Genomic DNA, 20168 nt, shown 5'->3' on the forward strand with positions numbered 1-20168 from the left:
CCCCATCTGGAGACAGTGCACAACTTGATGCTTTCCACCGCCCTTCCAATCAGGAGTGACTATAGCTGTCGGGGGAGCACTGAAAAAATGTCAATTAGCTATAAAAGTTCCACAAACAAGCATTATGTCTTCCTCTTACGAGTCCCTGGGTGCAGCTCAAAATTGAGCAATAATGTCCACAGTTAAAAATGGCTGTTGGGGGCCCCAGCACTCTCTTTTCCCATTAATAATTGCTTGGCACGGGTGCTGGCGTCACTGCATGTGCCCGGTGGAGCCCAGGCAACCGAAGGGTGTGTCAGCTAAGAAGAGCTACAGCTCCCATCACAGTCACGGCGCGGAGGAGTGACCCCGAGTCCCTACATGCTCATCCCACGTGGCAAGTTAATCCTCAGGGGAATGGGGACTTGAGCCACGTCTCGTCTCACGGCTGGTTATTCTTGCAGCTGTGCAAGCGCCGGCCGCCGCTTCCTGCCCATGTCTCAGAATCACATCAGGATTGCTCTGGCTCCGAGGGAGAATTAGGGAGCAGTCGGGCTTCTGGTGTCACTCTCTGTGATTGTCCAGGCGCCAGCCCACATGGCCTTTATTTATAGAATGCATGCTGTCCTCTAGGCTACGAAGGCAAAGCAAGTCTCTTCCACAAGTGAAACCAGGCACGTGGGGCCAGTGGATGTGGCCTGTCTTGACATGTGAAGTGTACTGAAACCTTATTTATGAAAACAGGCAGCTGGCCCAAGCGCTGTGGTTTGTCAGTTTGATTTTTTTTTTTAATGTTGCATTACAATATTATTTATCTTGACTATTGAGGTTTTTGACACCCCCTTAAATCTTGTGCCTGCGGTCAGTGACTTACTCTCTTCACCCCACTCCCAGCTCTGCCTTTTAGCCAGAGAACAAGTGGATGTGGGTCCTGCTACAAGGGCTTGCCTGTGTGTTTCAAGGAAAGGACTATCCCATTTAGCAGAGTTGGGGAAGAAAAATCCAACAGTGCTGTGCATGGAAGTGGCATCTGGAAAGAGCACGAGGACACAGCCTGGTTTCAATTCTTGCTCTGTGGCTGTGTGAACTTCAGCAAATGATCCAACTTCTCTGAGCCTCAGGCTTTTCATCTACAAAGCTGAAATAATAATATCAACCTTGGAGTATGGCTGTGAAGATTAAATGAGATATGTATATCAAGTGGCTGGCACTTGATAAATGGCGCTTCGCCAAATGTTTGCAGAGCGAATAATCAATGCCAAAAATGTTAGTCGAAGGACGGGAGGATTTTATATGGTCAGATTGCCTTCAGCTGGACCTTTTTTGTCATTTCATATTCTATATCAACTTTTCATGATTTCTGCCTACGTTTATGTTCTATGCTAGACCCAAGGGTAGGATTAATATATAAATCTTTTCCATATTTCCCATTATGCTTTGGGCAAGCATCTGATAAGTATTTGTTGCATGAATGGAAAGCAAGGTTATTAGCGAACAATGGTATGAATAGATATAAAACCAGTGAGTGTGGTTCCGCATAGGTGACCTGAGCCATTTACAATACTGTCAGCCATGGGACCCTTAGGAGGGTTGGACTCAAAGGAGGTAAGTTCAGGGACCTTGAAAGTTACAGTGACCCAGTGATTCCCAATGGAGGGTCATATGCATAGATCATTGCCCGGGTCCTTGTCCCTCCAAGTGGGGAGGGGGTGGCAAGGAGAAGAGAATTTAATGCTTTTGCTGTTCCCAGGGTTGGTCCATGGAGATTCAGTTCGTTCGTAACCTGCTCAAGAGTCAGAAAGTTCTGAGTTATCAGGGAAAGACTCTGCTGGGGGTTTTTTAGGTAAAAGATGTCAAGAGGGAAGCCTGTAAGTTGGTGACCATGTGATTTATCATCAAGCTGGGGTAATTTTGGAAGTTAAAGGGGATGCTGCTATAATTATACCGAAATGAAAGATACCAACCCAGGCTGTTCTGGGCAAAGCGGGACACACATTCACTCTCCTTCTAAGGCAAACACGCAAAGAGACTCCTGCTCAGTGTTGGAAAGAATAAAGTCATCTGTGCCTCTGCCTGGTGGGCAGCCCTGGTTCCTTTTGCGAGGCGGGCCGCCGCATGCCTGCCCTTTGCAGCCCACTGCTGTCAGTGATTGGACAATTGTGCCTCTGTGTCCTCTCCTTAGCCAGAGGCCCAGGGTCCCTGAGAGTGGTTACTCACCTATGGATGGGGGCTGGCTCTCCTGTTGCACTTGTGATCTCTGTTTGAAAGAGCGATGTATTGCAAGAGCCTGAAAAACGGAATCAGAAGTGAAGAGGCCCGCAAAGGCAGAATGCCAAAGAGGTGAACGGCGTGGGATGCCCAATTATCTTCTAGATAAAAGACTGGTGTAAGAACCGGAAAGGATGGTGGATAATCACCAAGTCTAACATGTCACCTACTGGCCTCCCCCTCCACCCAATTTGCTGTTGAGGAGGGTAAAATCAAGAGAGTAAAATAAAGTGCTCAGGCTTATGAATTCCTTCAAATTCATGGCTCTGGCCCACATGTGCTCCATGGATTCCAGACGCAAATACGCCACGGCTTCCTCGACATCTCTGCTGATGGAAATATTAGACTCAACGTGTCCAGGCAGGGCCCCTGATCTCTCGACACACCTGAGCGCCCTGCCCACCCCCTTCTCTCCACCCAGCGAGCCCTCCCTGTCAGTCATTCAGACCCCACATCTTGGGGTTACTTGTGACTCTTTGCATCTTCCTTCTGTGTCACATTTAATCTGTTAGAAAATACCATTCAGAATACATCACTGTCTGACCACTGTCGCCACCTGTTTCAAACCCCCAGTGTCTCTCACCTGGGCTGTTACTATTATTGCCTCCTAACTGCTTCCACTCATACCCGCCTACGGTCTTTTTGCCACTGAAGAGTCAGATGAATCCTTTTAAACCCTGCCCGTCCATGTCATTCCTCTGCTCAAAAATCCCAAATCCGTCTTCCATCTTCTGCAGATTAAAAGCTGAAATCCTTACTCTGCCCTGCAAAGCCCCGCACAAACTTCATTCACCCCCGTACCAGCTCAGTCTCATCTTCTAAAGACACTCCCTTGTTCACATAGCTACAGCCATTCTGCACCCCCCTTCTGCTCCTCAAATAAACCAGTCATACCCCTGCCTCAGGCCCTTTGCATTGGCTGTTTTCATGTGCCTAGAATACTCTTCCCACCTAGCTAACTCCCTCTCTGCCTTTAAGTCTTTGCTCAAATGTCAGCTTCTATTAAACTGCTACACCCTGTTCTTTTTCCTGTTTTGTTTTTCTGCATAGCATCTATCACCTTCTCATATACAGTAAAACCTTGGATTGCAAACGGCTGTCCTGTGAGTGTACTGCAAGATGAGCAAACATTTCTAACAAATTTTAACGCTTATTCATTCTTGAAAGACAGAGAGACAGAGCATGAGTGGGGGAGGGGCAGAAAGAGGGAGGGAGACACAGACTCTGAAGCAGGCTTCAGGCTCTGAGCTGTCAGCTCAGAGCCTGACACGCGGGGCTCAAACCACAAACTGTGAGATCATGACCTGCACTGAAGTCGGATGCTTAAAATACTCAGCCACCCAGGCACCCCCATTTCTAATAAATTTTAATTTGATGAGCAAGTGATGTCTTGCGATACAAGTAGCACGTGATGCCGAATGTCACATGATCACAGCTGAGTCAGTGGTTCTTGCAATCCGCTTTGATATACAAGTGCTTTGGATCACAAGCATGTTTCTGGAATGAATTAGATTTGCAAACCAAGGCTTTACTCCACCCTGTATTTTACTTCTTATTTTCCATTTACTGTTTGTCTCCTCTGAGTGGAATATAAGCCCCCTGAAGGTAGGAATGTGTGTCTCATTCCCTGCTGTCATCTCAGGGCAGGTATCTGGCACAAAGTAGGAATTCAGTGAATATTTTCTGACTGAATGAATTCTGCTCTTCGCCAAATGCCCAACATGTGTCAGGTGTGTACTCAGTATATCAAGATGTTCACAGCAGGATCTTCCTCTTAACATGGTCCTGAGGTTTTGGGATGGAGGTACAGCCAACCCCAGTGGGATGTAGTGATGATGCATAGCAGTGGTAAGGATGTAGCCGGCACCCTCTCCTGTTCTACCATGGGATTAAAATAGGCAATGTTTCCCCAGAGCGGGTGATGCTGGGACTGGAATTTGACAAGCAAGTGGAATTTCACCAGGCAGTGAATCAGGGTGGCAGAGGTGTCCCTCACGTCTCAGCGGGTTTCCACTCTGCATACTGATTCAGAGGACAAGGCTTGGTACCAGGGAAATAGGGATAAGGGATTATTTGTGATAGTCACGTTTCTCAGACAACATTTTCTTCTTGACAGACAGGATGATCTGACTGCTTCCCAGGACGCTCGAGTCACCCAAGTGACCCAGTTGGCTCACCTGCTGCTGAAATGAAAAACAATTTTCCTGGAGAGCAGCCTGGGCAGGTGACCTTACAGCACCAGAGCCACTGCGCTGATCACCGTCCACTGAAATCATTGGCTGAGATGTAAGGATGCCCTGCTTTGTCCACAAAGCCTTTTCAGAACACAATGTGGTCCTGTATCCAATTTCCCCTGGGCTCTCAGGAAGCACTGGCTCATAAAGGGCCTTTGGTTTGTGATTTCTTAAGAGAATCTCCTTTGAAGCCAAAGATATGTCTGTTTTGGTTGAGTCCAGATTCTCTCTGAGGAATAAAAAGACCAGCACATATGTGATGTTTGTGAACTACTGTGGCATCACTGAGAGAGAGAGAGAGAGAGCATGCATTGAAGCACTGGGCAGGTGCTGCTTTCTGGCTCGGGGGCCTGTGTGACCACAGGATTGTTCCAAATTCCACCATTGCCTGTCTGGGTAGGTTTGACCATTCTGGCAGGATCAGTAATATATTGGTTAACTATTTCTCTGTAACATATCACTGCTGCACTTGGTGGCCTAGACCAGCAAGAAATCCCTTCTCCCAATTTTGGATCGATCCTCTGCCAATTTTGTCTGAAACAGCTCATGAGACTGCATCCAGCTGGAAAAGCAGGTTGGCTGGAGCAGGGCTAAGCTGGGATGGCTGGAACATCCTACCATGTGGTCTTGCATTCCAGAGTCTTTACAGTGGGAGTCTTCCTGGCATGATGGTCTCAGGATAACATCCCCAGGAGGCAAGCCCCAATACATGTAGCAGTTAGCAAGGGCTTACATCTTGTGGACTTGGCCCAAACAAGTCTCATGGGCAATCTCAGAGTCAAGTGTGGGAGAGGAACCACACACAGGGATGCTGCGAGGTGTGGTTTGTTGGGCCATGACTATAACCATCTTGCACAAAAGGAAAGAAGAGATCGCCAGCCACGCCCTCCTAGTCCAGGTCCTGTATCTCTTCTCTTCTGCCTATTGATGTCTTACGGTTCCCACCACAGTCCTGTGTGTGCTGCTGGCCATGCTGCTAGACCATGAAACCAGGCAGCACCTAGGCCAACATGTACATCCTTAGCCTATTACCTCCAGTGAAGTTTTTAGGAAAGCAGGCCCTGCTTCCAGCTCTAATTCTGACCCTGAGCACCCAGAGCGATTCTAAATACACACAGATATCCCTTCTTCTTCCCCTGGAGTCAGAGGTAGCATTCTGCACCACAAAAAAAGAAACCCCCGTTGGAGTTTGCCTCAGAGTCTGACGGGACAATGCCCCCCAACTTCCATGCACAGATGATGTCTCCAAACAGCAGGTCTCTCCTCTGTCATAGTCATCTCTAAGACTTAGAGTCTCTAAAGACTTCCCTCCTGGTATTTGTGCTCTTGTGTGACCCTCTTCATTTGAGTGGGAGCTGGCTTACTGACAACAGAATGTGGCAAAGTAATGTGACTTGACTCCTGAGAATAGATTATAAAAAGACTGAGGTCTCTATCTTGGGTACTGTCTTGCACTCTCTTGGGTCCCTTACTCTAGAAGAATCTGGCTACCAGTTGGTGAGGCAGTCCTGTGCAAAGGCCCACATCAGTGAACCTGAAAGCTGATCTTCTGATGTGTCTTACCAATAACAATGTGAGTGAGCTCAGAGGTTATCCTTCTCAGGCCGATTCTTGAGATGACTCAGCCCCAGCTGACACCCTTAGTACAGCCTGTGAGAGAGCCTGAGTCAGAACCACAAAGCCAAGATGCTCCTGGATCCCCAATCCACAGGAACTGGGAAATTACATGTGTTTGCTGTTTCCAGCTGCTACATCTGGGGCCCATTTGTTACACAGCAGTAGGTAACTAACACACAATCATATCCTCACTTTTGGACACAGCCTTTGTAAAAATGTGCAGAGCTCAGAACTCCCACCCCACCCCGGACAGTGAGTACAAGACTAGCTGAAGCAAGAAGGAGGAGAAACAGGGAGGGAGTAAGGAGGCAGAAAGATTTCTTTGCCCCCCCCCCCCCCCCCCTGCCCCGGAACCACTTGTCCCTACTTTCCTTCCCTTGGTGTTGTGGTCTTTCAGAATGATCATCCAAGCAGAAAACAGTCTTCTCAGGGTTAAGATGATAGCAACAAGTAATTTAATACTTTGTTTTGATTGGATTAGTAGTAAAGGCAATGCCTAGTCTCTAGCTGAGACAAGGAAAGTTTAGCTGTATAAATTAAATCTCTTTAGCATCATTGGTTTGAACAGCCTACTTATCTTTGCTCCAGATGCTCGATACATTTTTGCTTCTGTTATTCTGGGGTGGGAGGGGAAGCAAAAATGAATTCTCTTTTCTTAGGTAAGAGGACTGATCCCCTGTTCCTACCCCCCATGACTACTGCAGCACATATGGTCTACAGCCACTGAGAATAGTAATGGGTCTGCCTGACTTGGGTGAGCACCGGAGCAGAAATTTTCCCTCCTTTTAACACTTTGGCTCAGCGAGGCAGGCCAAGCCCTATAATCATCATTGATTATCTCATTCGGCGTGACTCCTGGGAAATCTTGGGTGAAAGCAAATTGAATTGGATATTTGCTGCCACTCTTGTAAAAGGAGCCCATCTTAGATTAATTTCAGGCATGATAGCAGCCTAGAAAATGAGGTCCCAGAGTAGTGTGGCTAAGGGGGCTGTCTGGCACTGTGAGAAAATGCAGCTCTTGTGAGCTGATGTATGTAAAGGCTTAATAGCAAAGCACAATCTTTTAACATAGAGGATTAGTCACAGAGGGGAGGCTCCTTCATAGATGAGCTCTCCCGGCTGGCACATGGAAAAGGCTGATTGTTAAAAAAGATTAATTAAATAAAGCCCATGCTGCATTGTTTCTGTGGGTGTCCTAGGCCCCCTAGGGAGAGAGGGCTGCCCCAGGTCTCTCGGGGTAGGCTCTTAGACATAAAGGGGAAAGAGTCCTTTTGTGGACTTTGGTTCATTCCACGCAATCCCTAGCCGTTAGTGGGGGAAGATGAATAGGCAAAACTTAAAAAGGCCAAGGGTTTATTTAATGAGAGGGGAGGATTGGGGCTGGCACGTCCTGCTGGAGGCCCAGTGGCACTGCTGGGAGACAGAGTAGCACTCACACTTGAGCCCTCAGGCACCTGCCTCGCTCGGAACCACCCCGCCTGGCAGGAAGTGGGTCCTTTCTGAGCCTAGCAGAGGAGATTCCAAAAGGACAGTGTTCATGAGATTGGGTGACAGACATGGTGCCAACTAAACAAAGCCAATGATGTGAAATCAGCCCATAGGCACCAATGCTGCCGGCAAGCAGAGCTCATGGGCATCCCCCAGCAGAGCAAACAGGACTCTGGCTGTGAACTTGGGAAGATTTTATGGGCAATACTCGAACTCGAACAACAATAATAATAACAATGACACTAACACGAACTATTTATCAAGTGCCTTCTGTATGTCAGGATATTGAGATGTATCTCTCTATTTTGATATATGGGTATAGGTATAGATATAGACATAGATAAATAATGGCCCAGCAAGTAAGTATAATTTGTGGTGAAAAATATGGGTACTCCACCAAGGTCGCCTTGGGTCCCTTTTCACCCATTTCACCCTCCACCTATCTTGCTCCAACAGTAAGTGCCGATGGCTACTTTTCATAGGATTTCTCCTCTGCTGGTAGAACTTGCTTTGCAGAGAGGGAGGTGCCTCAGTTCTTATATCCACTTTCCTTCCAACAGCCCTTAGCCAATGACTAACAGGTGCAGACATACAAAACACCTCTGGGTAGGGCCGACTCGGAGGCATGATTTGCAGCCCACAGTGCTCTTCAGGATCAGGCTGAGGCTGCCCTTTGCAGGACTTTTGCCTGAGGTCAGTCTCCTGTTTGGCTCCCTCCTTTTTTCTCTCCTCTTCCCCCGCTCAATCTCCAGCTTCCTCTGGCAGTGCTTCCTAATACAAATCTTCATCTTGGGATCTGTTTCTGGGAAACCGAACTTAAGGCATCACCCCTGATTTTTAAGTTAGAAGCTGAAGCTGATGATGAGGTGAAGTCACAAACTTGCGCGTAGTGACACAAGTAAGTTTACAACCAATCCCATCTGACTCCAGAGTCCATGCTTTCCACATCTCCCACAAAAGCCCATTTCCAAGAGGAAGTTTTTCCTACAGAAACATGAGAAAAGCTCATGCTTATTATCATACTTTAGTTCCCTGCTAGGAGTGTTTCTTGCCCCTGGGACCAAGAGTTGGTCAAGGTCAAGACACTGCTAGCAGCAACTGCCTTGTAGGTGGATTTGTGGTTTCTTCTACGTCCAGATTATCTGCCGTGCCAATAGCTGTGGGATATATTGCAGTGTTGTGTCACTATTTTGTGTTCATTTCCTTTGAAAGCCAGCCAGGCAACTGCAATCATGGTCCTGTTGTTGCTACCTGCCTTCGAAAGAGCTAGTCAGGCCCAAGGGGAGATAAACTTCAGCAGCCTAACAGAGCCCAAGCGCTGGCCTTGGTGCCAGAGAAATTACCTAAAGTTGGAGAAGGAAGAACAGGATGGCAAAAAGACAGGCAGAGGCTGTCAACTTTTGACTCGGAAATGCATGGACTGAAATTCTAGCTTATAAACTAGACGAGTCACTTCAGACAAATTTCTTAACTTCCCTAGCCCTCAAGTCCTCATTGGCAAAATGGGAATTCTAATTGTCCCTAGTTTATAGAATCGCTGAGACTTTTGGATGAACTAATGTGTGCAAAGGACCTACTGCAAGGATTGGTATATGGTAAGTATTCGATCATTGTACCTGTGCTTTAATTCATAGTTTAGTTGCAAATAGTTTTTCCTTATTTTAAGTAGGAGGGAATGGTCAGGAGATTGTATAAAATACAGCTGGCATGTCAGTGCATATCAGTGAATACTCAAACTCCGGCAAACTGTCTGTTCACTAAATGGGTCTTGTTTTGTGCCTATAATCAGGGAGAGGTAAGGGAAGACCCGTATTATAAAAGCTCCATTTTCTCATAGGAGCAGTGTCTTCCACAGCCCATTCAATGATCACAGCACAATATAGAGAGCCTATGACTGTGAATTTTTATATTCTGGAGGAGTTCTGTAACCTTCAGGCTTACAGATAAATAGTTAAGTGTAGACAGAAATTGCTTTGGTTGTTGGCTTGAGGACCACTCAAGTTAATTTCCTACAAGTGTCCAATTGGCCCTATTTTCCAGGGGACCATTGCTTCTGGTTGTGATCTCAAACAGAGGCCTGAACAATGTTTATTTAGGTTCATAGTATGTCTACCGGAAATGTGCTTTATTCACCATGACTGCGATGATGCCGCAGAACAAACATTAAAACGTCGGTTGGCTACATCAGACAGAAGTTGATGTTTTCTGCTTATGTGACCTTGGATCGGATGGAAGCTCTACTTCAAGGTATGGGTTTGGTCCAGGTCTGCTTATGTGTCTGCCTTCTGGGGCCCACGCTGAAGGGGCAGCGGCTCCCTGGGCTCACTCTGCTCGTGGCAGTCACAGGCCAAACCATGCCAGCACCTTTAAAGCCTCTGCATGTACACACCTGCTAAGATTACATTGGCTGAAGCAATCACTGGACCAAGCCCCAAACCAAGTAGCTGAGGAAATATACTCTGTCCAGTGTAGGGGGAGGGTGTCCAAAGTCACATGACAAAGCATGTGGGTGAATAACTTTATAGTGGGAGAGGGAATGAAAGAGTGTGACAACAATCTAATCTAACACGTCAGAATAATGAGATATCACACTGGACTCAGAACAAGGACAGAAGACAGAAACAATCAAAGAGAGATCAGAGTGTTAGCTTAGGTGCTCTGAGCATTTGCTATGTAATTGGTAGAAAACACGCTGAAATTACCCCGAAGGACACCCAGAGGTCTCTCTTCTCTTGCTGGTGATTATAAGTAAACAGATAAAAATAAATACACACATGTATATATCATAAGTTAATGACACATAAATGATCCCTTCAGGGTAGGCAGTCACTACTGTGGCTAAATCTGGCAGGGGATGGGGTGGGGAAGAGACACTCACAGATTCTTGTTTGAGTAGAATTTTAGGATAAAAATCACCATTTCTTGAGCTGTGTAGGATTTCTTATGCAGGTCTTTGCTTGTTGGTTCTTGTCAGTTGAATTATCCGAAAGTGGCTCCATTAGCCTTTTAGCTAAGCAAGGCATTCCTGCAAGTACATACCGCTGAGTTGCATGCATTTTTGAAAAATTAAAATAGTAGTGGGCATGTCACCAGGCTCCAGAACTCTTGGCTAATGTGGATGTGTACCTGGCGAGAGTCCAGGTTGATTGGGGTGTATCATTGTCTCCCTTCCCAGAGTGTGACGTCTGGGAGCTATGTGAGCAGCGGCATTCCTGGGAGAGCCACCCCCTGCCCACCTAAGGATCCAGCTAAGTGGGCAGGGAGAGAATCCCTAAAAGGCTTCTGGTTTTCTTATCCCAGTCACACCTGAGCCCATGCTTAAAGGTCCTCAACAGTAATACCTGTGCTTTACATCTTCCCTCTCCCTTACTGAGTGTCTGGGTAAGTTCACTTCAAGGAACAGGGACAGAAATAAAATAAACCTTGGTGAAATTAATCCTGACCTCTGCCGATGAAAAATTGGGCATGATGTGATCAAAGCACACTTTTGAAGTGTGGCTCCCCTATATACCAGCCTTCACTTAACAAGAGGTCAAGACTCGGCAGGCCACAGCTGAACTTGGCCAGCTGAAATATTTGCTGTAGCAGATGAGAATGTGGACTTGTGTTCTTCTCTGTGTGGCAGACCCTCACTGTCGCCTCTGTGTCCCTGGTCCACTTGATTGATGTCTGTTACCTGACTGTCCCTGGAGCAATGTAAGCCTGAAACAATCCTAAGCCTCATTTTCCTCAGTGGCCAAATGTCGATGAAGTCTATTTCCCAGGGTGGTGGGGAAAATCTAACGCAGCATTGAGGATAAATGCCCAGCACTGGTGCGCACTTCATGAACTCAGTTTCTCTTTCTTGATTCCTTTTTACGTTGCTTTCCCTTTTCTCTTTCCTGTTTCTCATTCCCCTCCCTCTTTTTTCCACTTTCTTAATTGTGATGCCTTGATATCTATTTTATTTCTTGGGTAAACTTTAAACAGGTTTTTGCCTGTCAGTGGGAGCTCTGGGTTATTCTGGCTTATCCTGAAGTGAAAGTCATATTGAATGCGTCTTCTGGTGCCCCACAATTTCTGGATTATCTAAAAGGCACAAAAGTGATTCAGCACTGAGTCAGTCAAGATGAAGTTCATTGCTCCTCTCTGGATTCATCCATTGGTGGCCAGACACCTCACCCCGGGGATCTTACAGTTGGTGAAATTAAACTACCTCACTATGAGAATAGAAAATAAACGAAAATATAATTCCAGTTAAGACCACCTAAGTAAGTGCATACTGCAGGAATAAACTAGCAAGAGGAGAGTGATCAAGAGACTTGGAAATCAAAGTGGATGTAGAGACAGACTTTTCTAATCCCTTTCTTTTACAGTTAAAGAAACAGGGGCTTATTAAGTTAAGGGACTGTTCAAGGCACATGTGTATTTAGTGCCAAGGACCTTTGCACTTAATGCCCAGTTTTCATTCCTCACCATGCAGACTCGCTGATTACAAGAATCCAGAAGGTTTTCAGTGTCTGCATTTTGAATAACAAGAAATGAACTGGAGAGTAATAGGGGCAAAGGTTACATAATCAATGAAGAGATTATTGAGTAACAATGTTGACCTTGGTTGTGAAAAGAGAAAGGAAGGCACTGCTATAGTATTCGCATAACCCAGGGGGAGGAGAGGGGAGGGGAACGGAGATCGGAGATCGGGGGATAGGCTCTGATCTGGATACTTTCCAGCTGTAAACTTGAAAATGCCATTAAATTTCCTTAAGCGCTATTTCCGATATTTGCAAAGTAAAGATAATTATTTCTGAGCTTCCTTCTTCGAAAGGTTATTGTGAGCTTCCAAATACAGATTATTTAGTCCAACAAAAACAGTTACTGTGCACCTGCACACACCAGAGATTCAAAGGTGAGTACAGCAAGAACACGCCACATATGCTAACTGATGAAACACTTACATGCATAAGAGAACGAATCATTATTATTACCACCTTGAGAGGTGCTCCCTCGAAGCAGTGACAGAATGACATCTGCTGGTGCTTCCATCACCCACACACAGCTCAGAGCTCTAGGCTTTGTTGGTCTTGGTAGTTACAGAACACATAAGACATTACCCAATGGCCATTGTTTAAAACGGTGCTTCTGAATTTTTTTTCTGCCTTTATAGACACGTGAGTTTCAGGAGTGACTACTCATGTGTCGTTCTTGATGAAGAATCATGATCCAGAAGGGAAAGTATGAGACAGAATATTATGGATCGAAGGCTGGATTTCTCAAGTTGCTTCATTCCCAACTTGTTTTAGGGTTCTGGATGACTCACCCCATTTTTCTGAGTTTGAATTTCCCTCAAGGAGAAGGAATCTTGCTCTGCTTGCTCCAGAGGTTTCATGGGGAGTCAAGATGGCACTAGGTGTGGAGGCATTTTTTTTTTTTTAATTTATAAGTGCTGAAAAAAAAAAAAAGTTCAGCAGCAGGCTTGCAACCTCTTTTGGACCATCTGGGGGAAAAAAAAAGAGAAACCAAATTCTCTTGCCAGATCACTACTAACCAGATTTCCTGGAAAACACACACAAATGGTAATTTACCATTTGGTAAATGATATTTACCAGCAGAAAGATGAGGGAAAATCTTTGTCTGTGCACTACTTTTAGCAGGATTAACCTAGCCTGTGTCAACCGCTTATTGTAAATAAACCTGAAATTTATGCAGTTATGGGACATGGCTCAATGGAAAATGTTTCAGAAGCTACGTCATTTATTTGCCAATTGCTAATGCTTATAAGCTGAATCAGAAGTAAACTTGGTATTAGGTCTGATCAGTGATTCACGCTGAATCTCATTTGCATTATTTTTGTGTTAGGTCAGGTACCACCATAGGTAAGGTATGGAAAGATAGGTATAAAAAGGAGGTATTTCACAACTGAAATGACTCATGTGTTCAAACAATGCACTAGATGCAGTGCTTAAACCTCACATGTGAAATCTGAACCAAAGCAGTTCAGAGGAGGAGAACAGACATCTGAGGAGCTATGCTGACGATCTTAGATTTCCCTGAGGGGAACACATCTTGGCTGTGTCTCCCTATTTCCGGTAAACTTTGAATCAGAAATAAATTTGATCCTGAGTGTCATCAACGGTTTGAGTTGAGTCTCATTTGTTTCATCTCTGTGCTTCCTCAAGTGGCCTCACAGATAAGGTACTATCATTACATTGTTTTTGAGCGTCACCAAGGAAGCAACTGAAAAACCCAAGCCAATCTTTAGGGTAAAGATTTTGTGTATGTGTGAGACAAAAATAAAGGATAAAGAGAAACTGAGACTCTACAAAATGGTATCTTAAAACCTTTGAAGATGGAGAAGGCATTGGGGGAGAAAGAAAATGCCATGGGGCTTTGCTGACTCCGTCACAGTCAGAGAAGCAGCAAGTTAGAGCAAGCTCTTGGGAAGGCTCTTCAGTCACTTGTTTCACACAGCAGGTGTGGTCTCCAATGTCCACAGCCACAGATATTCCATTGATCATTTCTGTGGTTGGATTTTCTCCTCCCGACTAACTCCTGACCAGCCCACAAACCATTTGTGGTCTCTTCTGGGGTCCAGTAGGACAGCAGCTTTCTGTATTATTGCCTTCCTTCTCCTCTGTCATTACCACTTATTGCCTCTGTCATATCATCACCTAGATGATATATGTAAAGCTCAAAAAGCAGGAGAAATGAGGCGAGCCTGGACTCCCAAGTGCTCTGCCCCTCTGATTCCTTTGTTCGCATATTGTCCATCCCCATTTTGAAAGCCAAGGGATAGAGGCAAAGTCAGGTGCAAGAGATGGCTATTCTCTTTAGTCTAAGTAAAAGTATTCTGTAAGGGGATTAGCCTAAAGAGGCAAGAAAGCAATATTTTATCTTCTTGGGATTCACAAAGGCTCACTTCTGCAAGCCCCAGACAGGGAATTGGAGAGAACAGTGGTTTTCCTCCTTGACTCTCCACCTTGGCTGCAGAATTACCTAGGGTGCTTTCTAAAAAATAGTATGCCTGGGCCCTGCTCCAGACTAGTTAAATTAGAATTTCTGAGTGACTCAGGTATGCTATTTAAATGTTTCTTAAGTGATTCTAATGGGTAGCCAGGGTTGCAAACCGCTGGGATAGACATTTTGTGGTCATTTGTTTTTGTGCTTATGAAGAGTCAGGCAGTAAATGTATTTTGGGTCATAAAGTGGCTCAGAGCCGAAATATTTGCTATTGTGAGAGAAGCTACATAAAATGACAACCCAGCCACAGACCAGAACATTGTCAGTTCAGCTATGAAACAATTTCTTTTGATGTTTATGGCACTAAAGATCCTGAGATGGTGCTGTCTGATGAGAAGGTGCTTAGTGATGCCCTGAGTCTATCTGTGAGCCAGAGAAACACCCTGATTTGACTTCTCCCTCTGCAAGTTTATCAACTTAAGGAGGGCATTAATATTTTTATCATTTTTTTTACCATTTTTTTACCCTTTTGTTAAAAATGATTTGCAAGTGTTATCTTATTAGAAAGTGTGAGATTCAAATCAGGTCAGGGACATAACCCTCCCCATGTCCTTCCCACTCATGGGGCAGACACTTCCGTTCTCAGGAGAAAAAGCACTGAATTTGTATGTTATTCCAGAAATTCTGAACTGTGCAGCCAACTGGATCACTTTAAGGACCCAAATGGGAGACATATTTGTAGTCAATGTCTGCACATAAGGTATTTCTTTCTGCATAATTTTGCTCTTAAAGATGATGGAATGAACTGTACTTTAATTAAATGCAGAGGGAACACTAATCTACTTTGAAAGGCACCACTAATCCACTTATTGGCAACCAAGGTATGTAGATACTAATGGGACTTTCAGAAGAACAGGCACAAGAGGGAAACCATTTCTAAGAAATACCAACCTTGGCATAGGCACAGTCGTGTATATATCCATCATGGCCAATGGCTACCAAGAAACTTCAAGTTAATCCATTATACCTTCCTTAACTCATGCCTGTGTCTTCATTAGGGGGTATGTACATGATATAAGCACTTTTTAGTAAGCAAATGATATTAAGAAATTAAGGATCTATTTGTAACTTGGTTCTCAGGTCCAATTGTACATTAGTTTGGTCTTCTGTTAATAAACTTTTGTGTATGTGCTCCAAACTTCAAATTATTTTCTACATATTATTGTGGTCTTGTATGTCAGCCCTCTGGAAAACTTTAAAAAATAAGTTGTAGGCTATTGCATTTATTGATGTTAGTATGAATAGTTTCATGATACTGTTTTTGGTTTCCTTCCTTAAACAGACACTGGAACTTCTATAGCAAATTACTCACTCATAGAATATAACTGTTGTTCAGGAAATGCTCGAATATTTTCGGCAGAAGAAAGAAAAGTATACCAGCATTATTTATATATATATATATATGTTTTAACATTTATTCATTTTTGAGAGACAGAGACAGAGTGTGAGTGGGGGAGGGGCAGAGAGAGAGGGAGACACAGAATCTGTAGCAGGCTCCAGGCTCTGAGCCGTCAGCACAGAGCCCGACGCGGGGCTTGAACTCACAGAGTGCGAGATCATGACCTGAGCTGAAGTTGGACACAACCGATTGAACCACCCAGGCGCCCCTCAGCATCAATTTTATTGGTAAAATAGCTTAAATGTCTAGAAATAGTCCATGCATACACCATGCACACACTTTCATTCTCTGCACACTCCCAAGATTGGCCCAGAACAGCCTTTATTATTCCTGCACTCTTCATTGGCAGCCGAGGGAGGGAAGGACAAAGGAAAAACATGCAGAGCAAGAAGAGAGGAGGATCCCAGCAGAATGGGAACAATAAAGTAGCTATTAGTAAACATATATCATGTCTTTAAAAATACAAATCTTGGGGCATCTGAGTGGCTCAGTCAGTTTAGCGTCTGACACTTGTTTGCAGCTCAGGTCGTGATCTTACAGTTCATGGGATGGAGCCCCACATCAGGCTCTGTGCTGATAGTATGGAGCCTGCTTGGGATTCTCTCTCTCCCTGTTTCTCTCTTTCTCTCAAAATAAATAAATGAGCATAAAAAAAATACAAACCCCATCTCCAAGCCACTTTACAATTTCCTCTGTTAATCTTGCGATGCCCCATTAAAAAACAAAAGCACAAACAAAAAAACTCCTTACGTGATTCAGATAGACTCAAAGTCTATATTTGACAATCAACTATCAGCTCATTTGGTGGCTAAGGTGGGGAGAATAAATAAGCATTTATCGTATGACTGGTATACTCCTTCTCTTATTTTTTTACGCATAATGATTTTGTAAGATAGAGATTATTATACTCATTTTGTACTTTATTTTTTAATACTTAAAATTTTTTCAATGTTTATTTTTGAAAGAGAGAGAGAGAGAGAGCGTGAGTGGGGAGGGGCGGAGAGAGAGGGAGACACAGAATTCGAAGCAGGCTCCAGGCTCTGAGCTGTCAGCACAGAGCTGGATGCAGGGCTCGAACTCACAAACTGCGAGGTCATGACCCAAGCTGAAGTCAGACGCTGAACCGACTGAGCCACCCAGGCACCCCTGCACTTTATTTATTTATTTTTTAATGTTTATTTATTTTTTGGGGGGCAATCCCCCACTAGCTAACTTGACAGTAAATTTTTTTAAGTCACAATAAAAATAAATGAATAAATAAATAAATAAATAAATGAAGGTGTCTTTATTCCTGTTCTGTTAAAATTTACACTTGTTCATACACAGTTTTCTATTTTCAATTCCCTATTGAATTTCGCCCAACTCACATCCCTTTTGGATTGAAATAATGTGAACAGAATGACCTATGTCACTTCTAGCGTTAAGAGTGAATGATGATTCTTCATCCTTCCTCTCCCTCCTGCGACTGTGACTAGCCTGAGTTTCTGAGGGAAGGTGATGTGGAACAAACGCCTCCATTTATAAGTAATGAACATGAATCGTAAATAAGTCTGCCATGCACAACACTGAGCTCTGGGGATTGCCACCGCAGCATAACCTAGCCTATCTTGATCAGAAGAACTTCCTCCATCCATTGCAAGTATATTACTGACAAGCAGCATTTTGGAGAATTTACTAATTGTCTAGGTCAGAATTGACAGAGAAACCATACCTCTGACATTGTAACACCACCCAAGAAGAAACTTAGCTGTTATAGACCATTAGCTTATCCATCAATGAACAAAAACTTGCAAGTGATCTAAACTGAGCAAACTTTTGACCCTATCTAGTACTGTTTCTCCTCTGCCTGCAAAATATTTAGTAAATGGCAAATTTTAGTCAATAGTGAATTATAAGGAACTGCCTAAATTCTTAAGATGTAAGAAGTTATTTATATAAGGAATTTTTAGAAATCAACAAATCACTGTGAAAATTGCATATATTTTTTGTTCTTGTTGTTTCTACTGTTGCCACTGACTCTTGAATGAAATAATATTTGCTCCAATGAATTGAGTCCTTTTGAGGGTGAGAGCTCTGGCTCTAATTCCAAATTTACCCAAATGACACAACGTCTCCAAATTAGCCATTTAAAATAATTCCCTTGAAAGTACGACTTGGAAATGCACACCAGAGAAGAAAGAAGAGTTTTTTTTTAAGTTTACTAATGGCTGCCTTATTGTTCCCATTATCCTGGGATCCTTCTCTCTTCTTGCTCTATGTGTTTTTTTCTTTGTCCTTCCCTCCCTCAGCTTCTAATGAAGACACCCAGCAGCATAAGAAGAATAAAGAGTTTTCTGAGCTGGTCTTGGGAATATGCAAAAGATTAAAATGTGTGCTGAATTGAGCCAAGGTTTATGGGTACAAAAACAGATCAGAAGGCCAAAGGGGAAATCAAGTCAGCGGCCAGAAGTGAAATCAGGAAAGGCAGTTGACAATAAGAATCAGCAACAGGAGCTCTGGGGAATCCCACAAAACAGATGGCTGCTTTTTTTTTTTTTTTTTTTTTTTTTTTTTTTTCCAGCTTCACCATTATAGCTGCAAGATCTGCAGAGGCATAGCAAAGGCCCTGTGGGCTTCAGCTGCCATTCTGTGACCTTCAGGATGACCTCTAGCCTGAGATTAAATTTTTTTTTCCTTTACATTTATTTATTTTGGAGAGATAGAGACAGAGCACAAGTTTGGGAGGGGCAGAGAGAGGAGACACAGAATCCGAAGCAGGCTCCAGGCTCTGAGCTGTCAGCACAGAGCCCGATGCGGGGCTCAAACTCATGAACTGTGAGATCATGACCTGAGCCAAAGTCGGACATGAAGTCGGACGCTTAACCGACTGAGCCACCCAGGCCGCACCTCTCTAGCCTGAGATTTAGACCAGAATTTCTCATGACTCTCCTGCCCTCTCAGTCCAGCTCTCCTTCACTACTCTGCCTCAATGAATAGCCTCTCTTCCATCAGTGTTCCGAAGCAGAATTCTTGGAGTTATCCTCAGATGCTCTATGTCCCCCATTCCCCACATACAATCCTGATGTTTTTACTTGGAAAATACCTATTCAATTCAAATTTCTTCTCTGTCCTCACTGTCTGTGGTGCATTTTCCTGTCACCAAACTTTTCCTGTTCCATTTCATCTGATGTAGGATACCAGAGTCAACCTCTTATAGAAGAAATGGGAATACCAGTATCTTAGCTACAGCAGGGTGGGGAAATGATGAAGTTATTTTATTCTGAGAACGAGTGAGCCCCTGAGAAGTTAGTACAGGGGATTCAGAGACAAACAGGTATAAAGAAACCTGTCAATGTGGGGGTTCTTTCTGCCAGGTTCCTGGTCTCTCTCCAGGTGCCACTTCTATGAAGGAACACAAATCCTGGCCCAAGGATGAGACACAGAAGAATATTACTGAAGGATTTCCCTCCAAGCTCTGCCCTACAGCCCTCCACTTCCTGGAATGGTTGACGCCAGAAAAGACCATTCATTTTAAGAAAGACTGTGCCTTCATTCCCTAGAAGTATTGTTTTATGGCTTCTACCAGATATACTTGAATAGGTATAGAGCTCTTAATATTTGCAGAAATGGCACAGAGAAGCCAGGGATGGAAGGCTGAGGCAGAAAATTGGATCTAAGGGGAAGGCCCTGGAGCACTCAATCTGAGATTATTAAGGGCCTGGCTTTGCAGAGAGGGCACAATGGGTGTTTTCAAGCAGGAATGAAACTCATTGCCATAAAGAGTGAAGTTGAGCATGCAGACCAAGCTAGGACAACGCGTGTATTTGAGCAGGAAGGGATAAATTTCGGTGTATTGCTCCTAATGCCATGTGCTGCATCCAATTTTATTTATTTATTTATTGAAGAATTATTTATTTACTTTTTTTTTAAGTATTATTAACATGCAGGGCTATATTAGCTTCGAGTGTACGATATAATTTAATGTTTACAACAGCCTATTGATTCTTTGGGAGGCGGAGGTGCAAAGAAATTAGATCGACACTTCCCTAATACTCTTAAAATTTGTTTATGTGAGTTATTTCTGTTAGTATTTATTAGAAATGAAAACACAATGGGACACCTGGGTGGCTCAGTCAGTTGAGCATCTGATTCTTGATTTCAGTTCAGGTCATGGGATCCAGCCCCTTGTCAGGGTCTGTGCTGAGTGG

The sequence above is a fragment of the Neofelis nebulosa genome, chromosome 9 (genome assembly GCF_028018385.1).
Source record: "Neofelis nebulosa isolate mNeoNeb1 chromosome 9, mNeoNeb1.pri, whole genome shotgun sequence".
Classification (NCBI taxonomy): domain Eukaryota; kingdom Metazoa; phylum Chordata; class Mammalia; order Carnivora; family Felidae; genus Neofelis; species Neofelis nebulosa.